Source organism: Suricata suricatta, chromosome 11 (genome assembly GCF_006229205.1).
Source record: "Suricata suricatta isolate VVHF042 chromosome 11, meerkat_22Aug2017_6uvM2_HiC, whole genome shotgun sequence".
In the NCBI taxonomy this organism is placed as follows: domain Eukaryota; kingdom Metazoa; phylum Chordata; class Mammalia; order Carnivora; family Herpestidae; genus Suricata; species Suricata suricatta.
This window is the reverse complement of record NC_043710.1, coordinates 27113870-27136606: the sequence shown is the minus strand read 5'-3', so window position 1 is coordinate 27136606 and position 22737 is coordinate 27113870. Positions and strand designations below refer to the sequence as shown.

Here is a 22737-nt window from a genome sequence, read left to right as displayed (position 1 = left end):
GTGCATGAACGTTTGAGAAGTGCTGACTAAGCACTCTCATTTTAGTACTTTTGCAGACCCTTGGTCAAGCATTAAATATTGGTGACTTACAAAGCCGGTTAGTAAGTCATTCAAACCATGCCGGTTTGCAGCCCCTCCCCTTTTAGGGAAGAAGGGACCGAATAACAATAATAATGTGAGGTTAGCCAGGACTGCAGTTAGTGGGAGTTTTTATGCAGTTTTGGTCATAACCACCATTGCCAGTGTGAACTCAAGAGTGGTGCTTTCCAGACTTGAGCAGGCATCAGAATCACTGGAGGGCTTGTTAAAACACCGTTGGATCCTACCCCAGAGTTGCTGGTTTAGTAGATTTGGGGATAGGGTCTGAGAATTTGTATTTCTTGTATTTTTCTTAATTAAAAATTTATTTATTTACTTTTTTATTTATTCATAATTTTATTTTATTTATTTTCTTATTAATAGTTTATTGTCAAATTGGTTTCCATATAACACCCAGTGCTCTTCCCCACAAGTGCCCTCCTTCATTACCACCATCTCCCTTCCCCCGCCCCCTTCAACCCTTGGTTCTTTTTCATGTAGTCAGAGTGGCTAAAATGAACAAATCAAGAAACTAGATGCTGGCGAGGATGTGGAGAAATGGGCACCCTCCTACACTGTTGGTGGGAATGTAAACTGGTGCAGCCACTCTGGAAAGCAGTGTGGAGGCTCCTCAAAAAACTATTGATAGAACTCCCCTATGATCCAGCAATAGCCCTGCTAGGGATTTACCCAAGGAATACAGAAGTGCTGATGCACAGAGGCACGTGTACCCCAATGTTCATAGCAGCACTGTCAACAATAGCCAAATGATGGAAAGAGCCTAAACGTCCATCACCTGATAAAGGGATCAAGAAGATATGGTATATATATATACAATGGAGTATTTATTTATTTTGAGCGAGAGGCAGAGTGAGACAGAGAGAGAAGGAGAGAGAGAATCCGAAACGCGGAGCCTGCTCAGAGCTGGAACTCACAAACTGTGAGATGACCTGGGCTGAAACCAAGATTCAGGCATTTAACCAATTGAGCCCCCAGGATGCCCTGAGAATTTATATTTCTAACAGATTCCCAGGTGATGCTGCTGCTGGTCTGGCGACCTCACTTTGCTAGGTGTAATTCTGATTGTGGCAGTCGAGTGGCACTTGTCTGTGTGATCCCTGCCCCATGAAGTCTGTGTCCTGTCACCCATACCTCTTTACTACTGATTCCCATAGTGTTGTCCACCATCCACCTATTCCTATGGATTCCCAGAATGCACTGTCTTGACCTTCTGAATTGGAATCCCTAGGAGTGGGACACAGGACAGTTCATAAGCATCCCAGGGTGACACTTAGACACACACGTGTGCTCCTTCCCATACGCATTACATTTTTAGTTCCTAGGGTATGTTTTGCCCTTTTCTTGACCCTTTGTTACTTTGCTTGGGCCACTGCTACCCTGGGACTTCCCTCCCGCATCTACTCACAGGATTTTCCTGTTCTTCTAGGTCTTCCTGAGAAGCTACATCCCCCTTGACACTTCCCTGATCCCCCCAGCTGCATGTGATCCCTAGACTGTGCTTTTCTTTTAAAAGAAGCTCTTTAAAATGAGATACCAGTCCTTATATTTCAATCAATTCTAAGAAGCCCTTTCAATCCTCCCCAATCCCTCTTTCTGAGTTGCATTTATAATGTATGGCACACGTGGCTTATTGTGAGGTGTAGGTCAGTGGACATTGCCACGAGAAACAAGAAAAAGAGTAAGAAAAGCTTATGACTTCTCAAAGTTTTAAGTGTTAAAATCTCAATCATACGTAACACAAAATAACATTGTCCCTAATGCTGTTAAGTATGTGATTATAGCCCCTATTGATCGTAGGCTCTCGGATGGCTGAGACTGTCTTATATTCATCATATTGGTCCCCCATGTACCTGGCTGATAGTAAGTGTTCAATACATATTAGTTGAATGATATAAATGTGATTTATTTTTCTGCGGGTGAAGTTGACACCACTCCTCTCTTGCTTTGGTCATTTATTACATGTGGAAATACATACCCTGCTCTGGGTACTGAGAAGGCAAATAGCAGAGATTCAATCAGGAGAATGATAATCTTCATTCAGGCTTTAAAGGCACAAGGCTCCCCAGGAACTGCCAAGAGCCAGCCTGTTTCTGCAGAACCCTGATGTATGTGGAACTCAGGATGAGGAGTGAACAGCAGATGGGGTTGGGGAAAGGGCTGCCCTCTTGGACTCTCTGTTTGAAAGTCACAGGAAGTCCTAAACTCCTCTACTCAGAGACCCTGGGTCTCTATCTCTATATCCCAGGCACTTAGAATAGAAAGCAGGCTGGGTGTCAATGCTTGTTGAATGAATGAATGAATGAAATCCTGACTGTGAGTCCCTATCCAGGTATTAAATCTTGACCTCTTTGTGTCTCATTTGGTTCATTAATGTAGGGATGTTTTTAGGTACTACAAATTATCTCAAGGAATTTTTGAGAGCCTAAGATGAATTAATCTGAGAGCACTTTTTCTTTTACTTAAAAAAATTTTTTTTCTTATGTTTATTTATTTTGAGAGACAGAGAGAGCAGAGGAGGGGCAGAGAGAGAGAGGGAGGAAGAGAATCCCAGGTAGGCTCGGCAGTGTCAGTGTGGACTTGTCAGAGCTTGAACTCATGAACTGCGAGATCATGACCTGAGCTGAAACCAAGAGTCAGATGCTTAACTGACTGAGTCACCCAGGCTCACCTCTTTTTTTTTCTTAATTAAAGTTTATTTTTTCATTAAGAAATTTTTTAATGCTTTATTTTTGAGAGAGAGAGAGAGAGTGAGAGAGTGCGAGCATGAGTGGGGAAGGGGCAGAGAGAGAGGGAGACACAGACTCTGAAGCAGGCTCCAGGCTCTGAGCTGTCAGCACAGAACCTGATGTGGTACTTGAACCAATCTGAGTCGAAGTCGACTGAGCCACCCAGGTGCTCTTGAGAGCACTTTTTAAAGTGTTAAATATGCATTATTACTTAGATCATAAGAGAACTTTTTCTGTGTTTCTTACAAACAGCTCTTCTTGTTGGTTCCAGAGGCCTAATCTATACATTTCTCAATTGGAGGACTCTTGGTTCTCTTGATCAGCTCATTCTCCGATTTGCTCTGTATGTGCAGCAAAGGAAGTGCAGGTTATGAAAGCATTTCTGTATCACCATGGTGTATCAAGGGATCTTCCTGCTAATACTCGTTTCTCTGTACAGCTACATTTTATACGTTGTATTGCAGCTTTCATTGAAGGAACTCTGGGATTATCAGAATGATTTGTTGTGGCATTTCCTTTTGAGACATAAGCTTTGAAATAGGATAAATACATAGGAGAGACATCCAGGCGCAGTAGCAAGAGTGGAAGAAGGCGGCATTTGGATTTGGATCCCCTGAGTTCAAGTCCCGACTCTGCCCTTCATTTGCAATTTGTATGATCTTGGGCATTTTTTTTTCTTTTGTAAGATTTTATTAGGAAGAATTTCAAATGCACACAAAAATTTGCAAAGTAGTATAATGAACCCCCCATTTACCCATCACTCAGCTTTGGTGACTGTTAGTGGATGGCCAATTTGTTTCAACAGTAATAGCATCTAATCTTCCCCCAATATAATTTTAAATAAAATGCAAGATGTCATATTCTTTCATTCATAGATATTTTAATATGAATCTCTAAAAAGATAAGCCCTCTTTGTTAATTTTTCTTATTTTTTTCTGTATCAAAGATTTTATTAAAAGTCCTTACAGAGCAATATCCAGACTCCAGATCGAGCTGCCAAGGAGATCCTGTTAAGCTGTGGGTACTGGCTGTGGCCTGGCAGGTGGCTCTGTCTTCCCCACGCTTCTGTTTTTAGGTAGGGGTGGTGGGAAGTAGCCCATCTTTGGGGTCCACAGTGCTCACCTGATCAGGCAGGGGCTTCTTAGCACCGTTCTTACTACTTGGGTCCCAGGGAAACATGATTTTCACTTTGATGCCAGCATACTGTGAGCAGTTCACGGGGTCTGCACTGCGAATCATCAGGCCATCCACAAACTTCATGGATTTAGCCCTTTGTCCTCTGAGTTACCCAGACACCACGCTCTCACAGTCCTTGGCCCCACTCTTCCTGATGAGGCACAGCACACCATAGCAGCCCTCTGCACAGCAAGGTCTCCTAGGCGGGTGTAATGCTGAGACTCTGCCTGGGCGATAGGACACAGACCTCTTGTGGCCACCTTTTCAGCCCAAAGCTCTACACTGCCCTCAGGGGAGCCTAATCTCTTCTGAGCCACAGAGGTCAAGTGCCGGCTCCACCGACCCTTCTCACCAAGGACATTCTGCGTCCTGGTGGCCAAGATGATGATTTCTGTCCTGGCTGGTGTAATTCAGACCTCACTTTCATAGTAGCCATCTGCAGGCAGCTCTCGAGGGAGAAGCTCCTTCAGATCAACCTTGAAGATGCCCTCAGTGACCAACTTCCTCTTCTTGGAAACTGGCACCACCATCTTACCGTCGTGTGCCACCAGAAGGAAAGCAGATAATTTTAAAAACAAAACTAAAATGTCATTATCACCTCTGAACCAATTAATAATTCTTGATATCAATAGAATCCAATTGTCATACATTTTCTTTTTCTTTTTACACACTCTTTCAAACAGGATCCAAACAAACTCCACATCTGATATTTATAAAAATGTCCTTTAAGTATCTGTTAATTTATAGGTTCTCCCTCATTTCTCTCTCTTTATCATATGAAAGTGCAAGGGGAAAAAACCCAGTTGGTTTGCTTATGGAATTTGTCAGTCTGGATTTTGCTGATTGTATCTTTGTGGCATATTTTCTATAAATTAGAGGCATGGCCAAATTTGGTTAGGGTTTTGGTTTTAGTTTTGGATATTGGACATGTTATTTACTCTTTCTGACCTCTGTGAAAAGGGGTGCATACTACCCATCTTATGGCAGTTTATGAAATTAAAAAAGAGAATATCCAGGGAAAGACCATACCATATAGAGAGTAGTTGTCATTATGGCTGGATTATACATTTTGTTAGCATTTGGGGGGCCGGGCCTAAGAAAGCTATTTTCCTCCCACTGGTCAGATTTAATATTGCCACAGGTTCTAAGTCAGGAAGCTGAGCATCAGGTGACCTAGAAGTCCTGCTCTACTGTATTAGGCTTGATATGAGTCCAAGTACTTAAACTCCCTGAGCTTTCTTCATTTCCTCAAATGCAGCTGGTAACATATATCCTCAAAGTTCTGAGAAATAGAGATAATGTATGTAAAGAGCCTTGAATGTAGTGCTCATCATGGGGTTGATGATCTTTGTTATTAATACTTTTGATACCTGAGTTCTCATGTGGGATTGGGAGCACTGAGGTTGAGAAGGGATTCTGGGTATGGCTGAGTCCGTGCTGGGGATGTAACTAAAATTCTATCTCTTCTCTTTTAAACATTTTTGGGGTTAAAATAGCCCACCATATAATCAAAAGAAATAAATGAAAGTAAACCCTTTGGGTGCTGAGCACAATGATATTTATTGGTGTACAGATGTTGGGATGCAAATGGAAATATCTAGTTCTTCCCATTATGACCAGGAGAAAGGCTGGGATTCTGTTTTACACTGTACCAAATATGGTATGGGTGCAGAAACCTAGCAAACACCACCTTACGGTGACAGCACTAGGACTGAGATATAGCGACTTTTGTGATGTGCTCCCCTCTTTTTAATGTTTAATTTTGAGAGAGAGAGAGCATGAGTGGGGGAGGGCAGAGAGAGAGAGAGAGAAAGAGGATGACAAAGAATCTGAAACAGGCTCCAGGCTCCAAGTGTCAGCACAGAACCTGATATAGGGCTCGAACCCACAAACCGTGAGATCATGATCTGAGCCAAAGTTGGACACTTAACCAACTGAGCCACCCAGGTGCCCCTGTGATGTGCCCCCTTTTGATGCACTAAGAAGGGCAAAACAACCTATCGGGGGGATTCTTACTCAAAATGCACAATCCCACTCTATCATGAGAAAACATCAGGTAAATCCAAATTGAGGGACATTCTGCAAAATACCTGACCAGTTCTCTTGGCAGATGTCAAGGCTGTGAAAGACAGAGACGGAGAGAAACCGTCACAGGTGGGCAGATGCTAGCAAAGACTTGAGAACTAAATGGAATGTAGGAACCAGGATCGATTCCTGCATGAGAACAAGAACATTAGAGGCAAAGCTGGCAGCAAATAAGGTCTGTCAAGTAGTTACTAGTAATTTATCAATTATTTTCCTGATTTTTGCAGTTGTATTATGGTTATGTAAGATGTTAGCATTGGAAGAAGTTGGCTGAAGGGTACTGAACTCTCTGTACTGTTTTTGTAAGTCTAAAATTACTTAAAATGTTAAAAACATGATACTGGGTTGCATGGCAGCTTTTGCGAAATGTACTGTTTCATAGGAAGTGGAGGGTGCTCCAATTTTGCACATTAACTTAGGAGCTAGAAACACCAACTTACTCTTGAGCTGAAGTAGGCAGGTTTTATCTTGACTGGTGAAGTTCCTCACTGTAGATTGAGATGGAGTCATGCCAGCTCTTTCAGATTCCCCAAAGATCATCATCAAAGCACAGGTGGTTGGGCACCTGGGTTGACAGAATTTTGGTTGCACCATCTTTCATCTGGTTGATCTGGCACATCTGACTGGCTAATAATGACAGTTCCCTCCTTAGATTGGATGCCTGTTATATGCTAGAAACTTGAGGGCTAAGGACTTACCATCATTAATCCTCATAACATCCTTGAAAGGCAGATGATATTTCCCCCATTTTATGATACATCTCACAGAGATTCATTTGCCCAAGATCACTCAGCTGGAGTGGAAATCTGACTCCAAAGCTCAGACTCTGACTACTGTGCCATTTTGTTTTCCCTCTTAATGGGTGCCCTCCTGGGGAGTCTAATGCCAGTGTTCCCTGGCAGGCCTCCAGACCTGGCCCCTCTCTTATTTATCTATCTATCTCTGGTTAGAAAGGAGGAATTAGGAGGTACTGGTATTTTTCTATCCTCCGTTATCTATTTCATTGTAGAGTATAATTGTATGTAGACTCTTTGGGGGTTGTTATAGGTTTATATGGTCAGATATCTTTGGGAGGAGCTTAGGGATAAATAAAGTAAATAGTTCTCCACGTATACCCAGGAAACTGAATACAGTTGGAGAAAACTCCACAACCCGGCTTACTAGTCTCATCAGTTTATTACCATTAACCTCTTGTGGGCTGTTCAAGCTGCCCAGCACTGCTACCCTATTGCCCTAGTCCAGTCACCGACCCACTCTCTGGGGTCACTGCTTCACACCTTCTCCCCACTCATAACATCCCCACATCTCCTACGAAAAAACTAGTCCAGGAGACTTTCTGCAAGCCCTTGCTGCTGCCTTGACCAAGCTGCCCGAATCCTGCCTCCTCTCCTGTTAACGATGAGGCATCTTTGATTCTTGTGCATGAAACCAAGGACCTCCTGCCAGCAGTCCTGCCTCTGGTCCCTTTTCTCCAGTTGCAGATGGGCATGTCATCTACCTTCCTTTCAGAAAAGCCCCCACCTTGACCACACATCCCCCTTCAGCTGCTGCTCTGTGACTCTGCTCCCCTTTTCAGCAAGCCTCCCTGGAAGAGTTTTCTTACTCTCTCCAATTCCTTTCTTCCCATTCTTGCGCTTTTTAAAAACTGAGGTGAATTTCATTTAACATAAAACCATTTTAGTATGTTAAAACATACAAGGCAGTAGCATTTAGTGCATTCACAGGGCTGTGTAACTACTGCCTTCCTGTAGTTTCAAAGTCTTTCACTCATCCCCAAGGTACCCCCCCCTTACTTGTTACATAGTCACCCTCTATTCTCCCCTCCCACTAGCCTCCGGCAACCACCGAACTGTTTTCTGTCTCTACGGATTTACTTGTTTTGTATACTTTATAAAATGGAGTCATATAAGATGTTGACCTTATTTCACTTACATGATGTTTTCCGGGTTCATCCATGGCATGCCTCAGAATTCCATTACCTTTTATCACATAGTAGTATCCCATTGTACGTGCATGGCACATTTTGTTTATCTGTTCATTCATTAACGGACATTTGGGTTGTTTCTACCTTTTGGCTATTGTGAGTGGTGCTGCTCTGTACATCCATATACAAGTATTTGTTTGAGTATCTGTTTTCTATACTTTTGGGCATATCCCTCAGAATTGCTAGGTCATATGGTAATTCTACATTTCACTTTTTGAGTGTCCGCCAAGGTGTTTGGTGGTTTGGGCCAAGTGGCTGGACAGTTTTACATTACAATGCACAGGCGTTTCAGTCGTCTTACCTCCTCATCCATATTTGATATTTCCTCCCTTTTTCCTCCCACAGCTACCCTAGGAGATATGAAGTGGTGTCTCATTAAGGTTTTGATTTGCATTTCCCTACTGGCTAATGAATACCTTTTCATGTGCTTTTGGCCATTTGTGTATCTTTGGAGAAATGTCTATTCAAGTCCTTTGCTCTTTTTTCTCACTGGGTTATTTGTTGTTGTTGTGGAGTTTCCAATTCTCTCTTGAATCCACTTTAATCAGACTTTTGTAATTATCATCCTACAAAATTACTCTTACCAGGGTTGCCAGTGGCTTCCCTCTTTGTCATCATTTTTTTGTCATCACAGCAACATTTAAAGGGCGAATCACTCCTTCCTTCCTGATGTGCTTTCTTCTCTTGGCTTCCCAGATACCATTCTTTCTTAGTTTTTCTCAGTGTTCTTTGCTGGTCCCTTCTCATCTTCATGAACGACCTCCAACCTTAAACTTCCCCAAACCTCATGTCTTTCAATCTTCACTTACCTGGATGACCCCATCTTTCCAGTTGTTCAGACCATCAGGCTTGGAGCTGTCCTTGATCTCTCTTTTTCCTCCTCCTGGCTCTACCCGCTTCCAGGCTCTCCCTCCACAATATATCCAGACTCTGATCATGTATCACAACCTCCACTGCGGTCACTCATTTGTTCTAAACCACTATCATTTTTTAGCTGAAATTTTGAGGTACCCTACAAATCGGCCTCCTAGTTTCTCTCCCTCCCTCTGCCATGATCTAGACTGTGAAATGCAGCAGCCACAGAGATCCTGTTAAATTGGGAGTCAGATCTCATGTTTCAGCTCTGCTCTGAAGCCTCCAATTGCATCTTGTTTTACTCCAAAATTTCTGTATTATTTAGCTTTGGCTTCCCCTTCCATCTGGTTTCCTATTGCTCTCCACCTTGCTCATACCACTTCAGCCACTGCTGGAATTTTTGCTGTGCTGCAATCCTGCCAAACACACTTCTGCCTCAGGGCCTTTGCACATATTACTTTTTCTGCCTAGAATGCTCTTTCTCCTAAAAGCCACATGGCTTTCTCTTTTCCTATTTCTGCCCAAATATCTTTTGCCAGTGAAGTCTCTGCTGATCATCTTATATAAAATAGCAACATCCTTGTCCTTCTGATCTCCCTTCCTCGGCTTTATTTTTTCCCTTAGTCTTATATATTGCTTGGTTTCCCCTGTTGGAATATCAACCCTATGAAAGCAGGGATTTTTGTTTGTTTGTTTACTGCTTCGGTCCCATTGTTTACAACTATGCCTGATATAAAAACATGGATACTTGGGACTTTTCCTACTTTGTAATATGTAAATTTTAGAATATTAGAAATTAGAATTTAGAAATAGTTCCCCCATAGGGCCTGTTTTTCACAAAATATTGTTGGGAAATGCTGGAATAGGCTTTTATTTGTATTTTATTTGTAAGTCATATCTGGGGTGAGGGTGGTGGTGAATGTTATGTAATCTGAGTCTTTTTCCCTTGACTAATAAAGCATTTCAGCACGTAGGAAAACTGTACATCCAAAAGGCTTTAACTTATCCTGAGGGTATGCGTGGATAACTCATTTAGGTAAGATCTAGCCAATTATTTTCTTCTTTGATTTTGAAAAGTGGTTTTACATTTGAGTATTTCTGCATAGTTTCATATTTATAAGCCAAGTGTGGTGTGACTTGGAAGCAGTTTCTCCGAGAGCTATTGAAATAGTTCAAGCCTGCCCTTTCTTCGCTTTTATCTCAATGCCCCAGATGATCTCCACTGTGCCCTTTGGGATGTCAGCATCCAAGAGGGTTGCTTAGGCCGTCTCTGTCCTGTTCTAGGACCAGGCTTACCTCGACCCTGTCAGAAGCAGCTCTGAGAAGGCAGCGGCTCTTTCTGTTTTGTTTGCCATTGTAGACACAGACACTTGCGCCATGCTGCTCACATAAGGGTGGCCAATTAGTATTTGTTGGATGAACCTTTGAAGTAGCACCAGGGAAAGCTCCTTCACCACCTCATGGTGACTTCTAATTAGGGTTCAGCTTCAATGAATTTTCTTTGAAAATACGTTTGAATATGTTCTGAATTGAAATCAAAGCACTTTCCCTCCTATTTCCATGATCTTAGCTTACAAACAATAATATGGGCATTCTTGGAAAGAGTCTGCAGTTGGTCTGAATAGTTCGTGGTTAAATGGATTTCAAAAAAAGATCCCATTTGGACTTTTCACTTGAAAGCCACTATAAAGTATATAAAGTAGCTTGTGTGACCGGCAGTCTCAGAAGAAAGTTGTTCTAATGAACTGTATCATCCTTTGATTTTGAAAAGATGGAAGGAATGATGGTCAGCCTACAGTATAAATGGTGGTTTGATATTTTATTTCCTAGAAGTGGTCAGAAGAAGAGCAATGTTATTTCTGGAAATTGGAAAAATAAAAGGTTGCTTGGAAAAGCTTAGGATTTGTGTATTTTAGCCTGCTTTCTTAAGCACAGAATGATGTTCCCTTCCCTTTTAGCTTTTCCAGGTTGCTCTCTGATTTGCCTGGTAAGAAGAATTGTTTTATATCTGGCTAATTAACTCTGAGTGCTAATGTCTGAGGACTAGTGTCTTGACTTGCTCTAATTAAGTTCAGCAGATTCAAAGGCCACCTGAATAGGGTGGGACAGGCATTTGCTTTTGAAAGAGGTAGTAAAACTTCTTTAGGTGAGGAAGCAAATGGGGATGTAATTTAGACCCTGGCATCAGGGTTTTTTTTTTTTTTTTAATTTTTTTGAGGTTTTGTTCATAGATATCACCATAGTTACAATGTCTCTGTAAATCACACACATATTCCTAAAAGGAAAATGAAGAGATTTGTGGTTGCAGGTGAAGTGACCTAAATTTTTACAGTTCTGTAGTTTTTTAAAAACCATTTTGCTACTACATATTTTATGGTTCTTTTAATTAGACTCATAGGACTGAGATGTTAAATGTCTAGTGGTCAATTATAATATTTATTGAGGTCATGTGATGTGCTGGGTTTTGTCCAAAGAGCGTTGTCTAATTTAATTCTAAAGTAACTCTGAGGTCTTGTAGTCTGGGTTCTCCAGAGAGGCAGAACCAATAGGATGCATATGTGTATATATATGTACCTGTATTGATATATAGATATTCTTATTGTTATTGTTATTATTTTATTTTAGAGGAAGAGAGCACGAGCTGGGGAGAGAGGCAGAGGGAGGGAGAGAGAGAATGTTAGCAGGCTCCAGGCTCAACTCAGAGCCCAACACAGAGCTTGATCCCACGACCCTGGGATCATGACCTGAACTGAAATCCAGAGTCAGATGCTTAACCGATTGAGCCACCCAGGTGCCTCCATATTTAGAGATTTATTGTAAGGAAATGGCTCATATGTTCATGGAAGCTGAAAAGTCCAAGATCTGCAGTCAGCAAGCTGGAGACACAGGAGAGCTAATGGTTTTAGGTCCAATCCGAGTCTGAGTTTGAAGGCAAGAGACTAGTGTCCCAGCTTGGATAAAGCCAGAGAGAGAGAGTGAATTCCTTCTTACTCAGCCTTTTAGTTTATTCAGGCCTTCAACAGAGAGGCTGAGGCTCACCCACCTTGGGGAGGGCAGTCTGCTCTATTCTGTCTAGTGAGTCAAATGTTAGATTCATCCAGGACCACACTCACAAGAACATCCAGAACAATGTTTGGTCACATATCTGGGTATCCTGTGGCCCAGTCAAGTGACACATAAAATTAACTGTCACAGGTAGGTACTGTTGTTATCCTTTGCAGAGATAAGGACATGGATGTAGAGAATGGTTGGGTAAGTTGTCTAGCATTATGACTAGCAATCATGGAGGCAGAACAAAAATGCAGGCAGTCTGGCTCCCCCCAAATCCTCACTCTGAATTGGTACTCCCACTACCTTGCAGAGGAGGTGTCTGAGACAGGGGAGGAGGGCAGAAGAGGGAAGCAAAGATCATGTTCATGCCTCAATGTAGCCAGCCAGTTAGAGGCCGAGGTGAGATTTGAACCCAGGTCTCTTGACACCTGGCCCAGCCCCCCAGTCCTTCAGCTCCAGCATGAGGTATCCTCTGCATAATGGACATTTTGCTTATGAAAGGAAAAAAGTTCACTTTCAGTTCTGCACTTGAATTGTTGACTTAAGCACTCTGTGCAGTAATTCTAGCTGTCTCACCTTATCAGCATTATAATTTGTGACCATAGTATTCCAGTCCTGGAAGATTCTCAGATGAGTTGGGCTGCATGGATGAGTATGGTAATTTTTTAAATAACGCTCCCTTCCATTTCTAAAGCACTTCAGACTTTTTAGAGTACTCTCATATATACACATTATTTAAAAAATGGATTAGCTTGACAAAGTGTATTTACTCTCGGGTGATGGTCTTCCGTGGATATGAATGGAAAAAAGGCTTTTACCTCCTCTTAGCCAAGATTAAAAAGGAATAAATGAGTTAAAAGAAAATGATGGAAGACAAAAGTGCGTTTATTCAAGCAGCATGATCACTGGGATGCAGCTCTGAAGGAGATTGAAGGGCCCTGGACCAGGATGTAAGGGTTTATAGCAACTGCTGTCATTGAATGCAGACAGTGCTGGATTTGTATTGTGACCCTGCTACTTACCAAAGAGACACATCATGTCACCTCTCCAAACCTTTCCTCCTTTGTAAAACAGGACTTGTACCTCACAGTAGGGTTGTAAGGATGAGGAGTGCTTGTTGGTGCATGCCACGTATTAAGCCCCTCCCCCCGCGACAGTCAGGCCTGCCTTTCCCAGCCTTGAGCTTCACCCTGTCTGCTCTTTCCTACCTCCTCCTGTACCTGTAGTGACCAGGTCTGACTGAATTACAGAGCATCTGTCTCCCACCTTTGATGTGTATGCCCAGACTGGATAAAGCAGTCTCTTGCCTGGTTTCTACTTTCATTGTGGATTCCTTGTCCGAACCTAGCCTGGCTCACTGGTCCATTGCCACCTGCTTACCCCTTTTTAGCCCTGTCCAGGTCACTCTCCCCTGTGCTGTTCCTGATTTTCTATGGTTGGCTCACTGTTGATGTCAAACTGTGTACATCTTTTTTCCTTTGTTAATTATTTTTTTGGGGGGGCAGAGATTGGGTTCACATGGATCATTTCCCTGCCAAGTTTTTATTTAAATTCTAGTTAGTTAACATATAGTGTAATATGGGTTTCAGGACTAGAATTCAGTGATTCATCACTTATGTACAACATCCAGTGCCCATCACAACCAGTGCCATTCTTAATGCCCATCACCCGTTTACTCACCTCCTGCCCACCTCCTCCCATCAGTCCTCAGTTTGTTCTCTACATGTCACAGTCTCCTATGGTTTGCTTCACTCTCTTTTTTTTAGTTCCCTATGCTCATCTGTTTTGTTTCTTAAATTCCACATATGAGTGAAATCGTATGGTATTTGTCTTCTCTGACTTATTTCACTTGGCATAATACACTCTAGCTCCATCCCATGTCATTGCAAATGACAAGATCTCATTCTTTTTTTATAACTGAATAATATTCCATTGTATCTGTTTATACACACACACACACACACAATGCGCACACACACACACACACACACACACACACACACATACACACACACACCGCATCTTCTTTATCTGAAAAGGATCCTTCTATTGGGTGCCTGGGTAGCTCAGTCACTTACGCATTCAACTTCAGTTCAGGTGAGTTTGAGCCCCATGGCGGGCTCTGTTGTGACACTTCAGAACCTGAAGCCTGCTTCAGATTCCGTCTCTGTCTCTCTCTGCCTCTCCCCACTACTGCATGGTCTCTCTCTCTCTTTCTCAAATATAAATAAACATTAAAAAAAATTTAAAAATAAAGTGGATCATTTTAGAAGGAGCTACACTATTTCAACAGAGATAGTAGAATTTGGTTAGCTGAGTCACATTCCTGCTCATTTCTGGGGGGGGGGGATAGTCAGCGAAGCTGGTGGTTTACTGACTTCATCGGCTTCACTAAACTGGCAACAGTTAAGCTGGCTGCCAGTTTAGGCACAGACTTAGGTCCCATTCCTGGTTTTTATCCCATCTTATCTCCTTACCTTTCCTGGATTCAGTTCCAGAAACACCGCTCAGGGACCCAGGTGTGTGAGCTGCCACTTTTAGTGGGACTGCATTCGTCACTCTGCTGTAGTTCCTGAAAGCACCATTTCCTGGGTGAGAAGTGTTCTTCTGTCGCATTTGTCCCTTTCAGCTTCTGTGTGATCAAAGTGCAGGGATTTGAAGATCCCTTAAGATGTAACCTTGGGGCTCTTAGAAAAGGTGATTCTTATTTTGCAAAGGCCTATCAGTTCCATCATATGCTGGTAACTTTGGTCATTTCTTTATAATTTTTTAATTTTTTTTTTAACTTCGGTCATTTCTGAACATGGTCTGGTCAGTTAGCGATTTAGAGCTTAAAAAAAAAAGTCTTCACACAGTGCTTCTCTCTGAACTGACTACATTTCTCATTTTTCCAGTTTCTCTTCCTACTATCTGAAGTAGATCCTAATCCTTAGAAGGGAAATCTTTGTGATTTAGTTAGTAAGCCTGGGCAATCCAAATCATCTTGTGTCATTCATTTGTGAGGGAACAAGTCCTAGATAAAAGGTGGAAATTATTGAACAAAAAGAGCCTAATAATAATAATAAAAAACTCTCACAGTTTGCTGAAATAACCATTCCTTTGAAAATTTGAATTTTGCTCCACCCTGAAGTTTGATTTCATTTGCATGTAGAATTCTCTTATATTGTGGGGTTGTATTAAATTACAGCAATTATGGTTTGCATAAAAATGAAAGAATGTTATGTTCAACATCTCTTAGTTGAGCAATTCATGGTTAGTCATGTCCAGTTTATTCTATCTATGAGGAATAGCCTTCCCTTTCTAGCTAGCATGGGTGCTTGGATAAGTCTCAAACTCAATAGGTGGACTTACCTGCCTGAATATTCCTTCTGACATTTCAGATCTTCCTTCTGAATCACTTTCCTTCTTTCTGAGTACAGCTGACCCTTGAACAACATGGATTTGAACTGGGCAAGTCTGCTTACACACGGGTTTTCTTTGATAGATACAGTCTAGTACTGTAAATGTATTTCATCTTCCTTATGATCTTCTTAATTACACTTTCTTTAGCTTACTTCATTGTAAGAATTCAGTATGTAATACATACAACATTCAATCTATAGGTTAATGGACTTTTTATGTTATTGGTAAGGCTCTGGCTCTTAGTAGTTAAGGTTTTGGGAAGTTAAAAGTTATACGCAGTTTTTTGATGATGTGGAGGGTTGGAATCCCTAAAACTCTCATGTTGCTCAAGGGTTAAACTGAACATTCTTTTAAAATTAGTTTAGTGAAGATATGTTAGTAATGACCTCTATCCATTTTTGTTTGCCTGAAAATATTTTGAAAGATAGTTTTTCTTGTTTAGATTGATAGTTGTTTTCTTTCAACTTTGAAAATGTCATTTTACTTTCATTCTTGATGCTGAGAAGTCAGTTCAGTCTTTGTCAGTGATCTGTCTTGTCTCTGACTGCTGTTATTCTCTTCTCCTTGATTTTGGTTTCTTCAATTTCACTAAGTGTTGAAATTTTTGATGTCTAGATATTGATTACTTTTTATTTATTCTGCTTGGGACTTATTGTATGTCTTCAATCTGAGAATTCATCTTAAAGACAGAACAAACTGAGGGTTGATGGGAGGGGGCAGGGGAAAGGGGAAAATGGATGATGGGTATTGAGGAGGACAGTTGTTGGGATGAGCCCTGGATGTTGTATGTAAGTGGTAAGTCATGGGAATCTACCCCCAAAACCAAGAGCACACTGTATACACTGTATGTTAGCTAGTGACAATAAATTATATTAATTTTTTTAATGGTCAGCCCTTATTTATTTGAATATTATTTCTACCCCAATCTTCTTATTTTTCTCTTTTCCAGAAATCTTTTCTTATTTTTAATTTTGGGGAGGAGGGGCAGAGGCAGAGAGAGAGAGAATCCCAAGCAGGCTCCATGCTGAGCGTGGAGCCCAATGTAGGTCTTGATCCCACGACCCTGGGATTGTGACCTAAGCCAAAATTAAGAATCGGAAGCTCAACCAACTGAGCCACCCAAGTACCCCTCTCCTTTCCAGAAATCTGATTAGACATATGTTAAACCTTACTTTGTCCCTCATATAACTTAGCTTTTAAAATGCATTTTAATGGGATGCCTGGGTGGCTCAGTCAGTTGAGTGACTGACTTTGGTTTCGGCCCAGGTCATGATCTCACAGTTCATGGATTTGAGCCCTGCATGGGGCTCTCTGCTGACGGTGTGGGGCCTGCTTGGGATTCTCTCTCCCTCTCTCTCTCCCCCTCTCCTGCTCTCTCTCTCTCAAAATAAATAAATTTTAAAAATTGACAAATAAAGTGCTCTAAAAAATTCATTTTAACAAATCTTTTCATGCTTCATTCTGAGTGATTTCCTCAAATCTATCTTAAGGTTTATACATCCTGTCTTAGACTGTGTCTAATATGCTACTTACCTGCTTCTTGGTTTTCATTATTATATTTTCTGTCTGAAAAATTTATTTGGCTCTTTTTAAAAGTTGCTTACTCAGTTCTTTTCATCGTATCTTTAGTCCCCTCTATTATTTCTTTATACATACAAAACTGAATTATTTGGTATTTTGTGTCTGATTACTGTAGTATCTCCAGTTTTCTGATAATTCTCACTCATTAGTAACTTGCTTACTCTTATTTTTAGTGATTTTTTTTATTGTGAGCTCATGTGCCTTGGAACTTTTTCCATGGGAATTATTAGAGCCCTGTGTTTGAAGTGTTTTTCTCCAGAGAGGAAGGATTTGCATTTGTCCTTGCCGTGGGGTAACGAGGGCTACTTTAATCAGACTTTCAGCTCAGTGGTGTTTGTTGCTGTTCTTCCGAGCCAAGGTATAGTGTGAATTCTGGCCCTACACCTATAAGAGTGTGGGCTTTGGTTAGGGATTCTTAGGGGATATTTTTTTTTTTTCTGCCTCACCAAAGCCAGGATAGATAAGTGTCCTTCTGAAGGACAGAGATTTTTTTCCTGCCTCATTCTCTGAGGTTGTTTCCATTTGAGCATTGTGACATTTTGGAAAGAAGCACTTGATCTGGTCTCTCAGTATGATCAAGCCCCAGGCTTTGTCCCCAGGTGCACATACCAAAGCACTGTGTCAAAACCCAGGCTCCTGGGTCAGCTGATGTCCTTGGGGGCAAATGCTAGCTTTTCATTACACTTTCTTCTAGTTTTTGGCTTCCAGCTGTTTCCCTTTATTGCAACCTCAACCACATTTTAAACCAGATTTTTAAAATATATATTATATCCCTTTCTTTCAGTGATTTGTATTAGAATAGGCTTCTTTACCCATCTAGGTCCACAAAGGTTCTAGGCAGTATTTTAGATGTTTGCAATACAGTAGTGAATGAGCAAGGCAGTAAGATCCCATCTCTCACAGAGCTTACATTTTAGCAGGGGTAGAGAAAGGAAACAAGTAAATAAATACTTAAGATAATTTCAGAGGGTGGTGAATACTATCATCTTTTATATTTTTAATTTATTTTTTCAGTTAATTTATTTTTGAAAGAGACAGGGACAGTATAGGTGGGGGAGGGGCAGAGAGCGAGAAGGAGAAAGAATCTCAAGCACTCCATGCTGTCAGCACAGAGCCTGATGTGGGGCTTGAATTCACAAAATCGTGAGATCACGACCTAAGTTGAAATCAAGAGTTGATGCTTAGTTAGCTTACTGAGCCACTCAAAGTGTGCCCCAAAACTATCATCTTTAAAAAAATTTGTTTTAAACATTTATTTTTGAGAGACAGAGAGAGCATGAGCAGGGGAGGGGGGGGGGGACACAGAATCGGAAGCAGACTTCAGGCTCTGAACTGTCAGTCCAGAGCCTGACACGGGGCTTGAACTCATGAACCGCGAGATCATGACCTGAGCTGAAGTCGGATGCTTAACTGACTGAGCCACCCAGGCACCGCATCATCTTTTAAAATATTCCATAGTGACCCATGCAAGGGACTTGATCCTGTATCTTGTTATACATTTGTATCTTTTAATCATTGCATCACTGTGTTGTAAGATGAATCTACTGACTATTAGTCGAATGAAACCACCTCATTATTAAGTGATTGGTTAATTTAATGGTGAGGACAACATGGTAGAGAAGCCTTAAACTTGGGCTCAGAGTTAGACAGCATCTACATCTGCTTAAAGCAGTTATCCTTTTGTGATTATTAGGGTGTGTATGAGATTGAAAATGACTTAGTGATAAGCTGAGAACAATCGTATAAGGCATGAATACAACTCTTGTCTACAATTAAACTCATTTAATTTTTATAATTTTTATTTTTAAAATATAGTTTATTGTCAAGTTGGTTTCCATATAACACCCAGTGCTCATCCCAACAAGTGCCCTTCTCCATGCTCATCACCCATTTCCCCCATCCCTCACCCCATCAACTCTCAGTTTGTTCTCAGTGTTTAAGAGTCTCTTGTGGAATTAAACTCATTTTAAAGACATGTTATTATTAACAGAAGATTTTGCCTCATTTTTATTACTGATGTAGAAAGGTCAAGGAGTAACAAATAATTAGTTATCATTAAGTGTTCAAATAAACCCATACCTTTAAAAATTGGAAGCATAGAGAGAAAAAGAAAAGCTGAAAATGTGTTTTTTTTCCTTAAAGAAATGATTAACACATCTGATAATAAAATTGATGCAAGAGATTCTGATCATCTAGTGGTCTGTTTAGGAATCATATGCTACTTGAGAGAAAGCTGTTTTTATAAGAAATATCTTAAAATATTAAGTCAAGAACCTGGTAAATGAGCATGGTCTACTGAGCCTCTTGCACCTGATTTAGAAACAGCTCCTCCTGCTAATGAAATATGTAGGGAAATTTTTGGAGGTGTGATCAGTGAATGGGTAAGATGCTGCATTTCTTAAAGTAGCTGATTTTGCTTGGCACCCTCAATTGATTTGAGTTCACTAGTAGAGAGTCTCACACTTTTTTGGTACCATGGACCCGTATGGCAGTCTGGTGAAATTTATGTATCCTTCTCAGAATGACTGTTTTAATACTTAAAACAAAATCCATAGAATTGAAAAGGAAGCCAATTATATTGAAATGCAGCCTTATTCACAGACCCTGAAGAGTGTTTAAGACTCTCTAGATTATTAACCTTGATGACATATTTAAATAACATCTCTATTTTTTTTTCATTTTTAAATGTTTGTTTGTTTTTTGAGGGGGGTGAGGGGCACAGAGAGAGGGAAACACAGAATCAGAAACGGGCTTCAGGCTCCAAGCTGTCAGCACAGAGCCCAACGCAGGGCTCAAACTCACAAATGGCGAGATCATGACCAGAATTGAAGTCTGATGCTTAACTTACTGAACCGCCCAGGTGCTCCACATCTCTATTCTTGAAAAGAAAAAGCAGTTTATGATATGACTGATTTCCTCAATTTCTCAAGGAAATAGAGCTGGTATCAGCTCTAGATAGGCACCGCAAGCCAGTGGTCTTATCACATATGTGTGAATAATGCACTTCTACTGTGGTAAGAACCTGGTACTTTGTAAAGGAGGCTTTTGAATTCTCAGTTTTGTTTCTAGTAAAATGAAATTAGACAAGATCAGTGCTCCCTGACCTTATATGTTAAAGGTGACCTCAAAAATAAACAAAAAGAAGGGAATATAAACAGAATCAATTTATTTTGGAAAGCTGTGACTTATTTATTAACTGTCACAGTAGAATGAAATACTGTTTATTGAAATATGAAAGAAAACATTGAACTCCAAATCATTGGAGCAGTCTAACTGAACATCCCTAGAAGATTGATTCCTTATGATATATTCATGTAATAAAATCCTATATAGCCATTAAGCAGGATAGAGATATATGTGCTCTTATAGAATGAACTCTAAGGTATGTCATTACATGGACAAGGAAAGGTGTGGATGAGTGCTTCATGTATTCTTACTTGTAAAAATGTGCCTATTAATAAAACATGATATTTCTGAAAAGAGGCACCGGTAATTGCTAACAATGATTATTTCTGGGAGGGGAGCTTGAGGTGTGGAGGCTGATGAGGAGACTGACTTCTCATTGTATATCTATTTGTACTGGTTGAATGTTTTGCCATGTGCGTGTATTAGTGGTTCTAACTAATGATTGTCCTTGCTTCTAGCAGCTATTGATATTAAAATGAAATGGAAGCATATAAAGAATATGTACTAATTATGCCTGTCAAATAACATATTTCACTAATTAATATACTACTCAGTGCACCAAGAAGAAATTCTCAGCACTTAGGCCTCCTTCAAATAAGAATTCAGGGTGGGGATGGTGAGGCTCACAGTTAAGGGTGTTCCCCCATGTCTCCTGAATATCCTCCTGGGACCTGGTGTCTTCCTTCCATGCATGCACACTGTTTCGCAGCTGCCTGTGTTCTCCTCCTCCTCTCCTTGGTTTGTGAACTCCTGGAGGAGTGTGTCTCACACTGTGCCTGGCACGGAGCAGACCCACAATAAATGGTGGAAGAATGAGTCATTCCTGATCCTGCCAGGAGTGAAGTCTAGAGATACAGAGATAAGTAGTGGGTGCTGAATCCCACCACAGAGCAGCCAGACCCCATGTCTTGGTGGTTTCCAGCTGGGTTGGGGGCCAAGGGGAGTGTGGAGGCGATGAAAGGAAACCAAGGTGGACTGTTGTCTGGTGAGGGCACCATTCTTTGGTGTCCTTGGTTTTGTCCTCAAACCTCTGTGTTGGGGGTGCTTGCTGGTGGAGGAGACAAAGCTGGCAGAACAGTGGGGGCTGTAGGTGGGAGCGAATCAGAGAGAAATTGGGTAACAGCAGTTGTTCAGTGAAATTTCACAGTGCCTTTCAAGAATGAAATTCAATTTATATTTAGAATTTGATTTGAATCCAGAAGGAACACACAAGCTGGTTAATATCAAGACTCTGTAAGAAATAATTTGTGTCAGTTATTGAAAGGATTTGTAATGAAGCATGAATGGAATGTCTGGTCACACTCATTCATTCATTCATTCATTTACTCCATATTTATTGTTGAGGTCTTGTGTGTTCTGTGAGGGACACAGAGATGAATTAGTTATATCCTCTTGCCTAAGTAGCTCATCATCAGAAATTAATTTAGCACAACAGTTAAGAATGATATGTTGAATTCAGATTCTTGGGTTCAAATCCTGGCTCTATTCCTTGTCACCTATATGACCCTGAGATGGTTGTTTAATTTCTTTGTGCTTCAAATTTCTCATTGCTGATATGAGAAAAGTGCCTATGTAAAGTGCCTAGGCAGTGCCAGGCATAGTCATGATTCAATAAATGTCAGTTTTGTGGTTTAATAAAAAGGCAAAACGCATTCATTGCTCCACTGAACACTTTTGGAGCTCCTGCGCTGTTAGGTACTGCCATAGGTGCTAAACAGAGACGTAGTTCCTATCTTCAAAGAACTCAGCTGTTAGTTGGTGTATTAGTTATTTCTTCTTTCCTTTGTAAAAGATTACCCAATTCAGTGGCCTGAAACCCTGACAGATATGACTTGCCTTTTACAGTTTCAGGGGATCAGGGGTTCAGGATCAGCTTGGCTGGTTCTGCTCAGGTTCTCTCATGAACTTACAGCCAAAATGTTTGGCTGAACTACAGTCATGTGAAGGCTTGACTGGGGCTGGAGGATGTTTCTAAGTGTCTCACTCATATGCCTGGCAAGGTGTTTGTTCTTCACATGGGGACTGCTTGAGTGTCCTCCCAATATGACATCTGGCTTTCCTCAGAGCAAGTGATCCTAGAGCCCAAACCAGAAACTTCAATGCCTTTTATGGCCTAGCCTCAGAAATCAAACACCATCCCCTCTGCTGTATTTTATCTGTCTCACAGCCCTGATTCAATACGGGAAGGGATTATACACCAGCTTCAGTAGGAGGAGGTGGGATCCTCGGGGACTATCTTGGAGGCTGGTGAAGACAGCTGGGGAGGAACACGTATAATTACGGGGAAAGTGATGTGACGTAGGTATGCCATAGGGAGAGGAGAGTCTTGTCGGGAAAGGAGGAGGCAAAGCTTGAGCTCAGTTTTGAAGGAAAAGAATGGAGGAAAGGGAGTATCCGGGCAGAAGGAAGTTAAAGGGGAAAGGCATGGAGGCCAGAATAAGCATAACATACCCTGGAAGTTTGAACACACCTATTGGCTTGGAGAGGAGTCTCTGGTCGGGCAGGGACAAGAATCTGGTGATGATGTCAGTACTGACCTAACTATATGGGACTGATGTGATGGTATGTGACAGATTGTAACAGTTGTACTTA

General features: G+C 41.2%; 1 protein-coding gene and 1 pseudogene across 1 annotated transcript in view; one reads left to right on the top strand and one right to left on the bottom strand.

Annotated features, from left to right (window-relative positions):
* The window catches only part of KIAA1549L (KIAA1549 like), a 262753-nt gene that overhangs the window by 44225 nt on the left and 195791 nt on the right, over positions 1-22737 (top strand). The gene's annotated exons all lie outside the window — the stretch shown is intronic.
* LOC115306560 lies at positions 3836-4531 on the bottom strand (annotated as a pseudogene).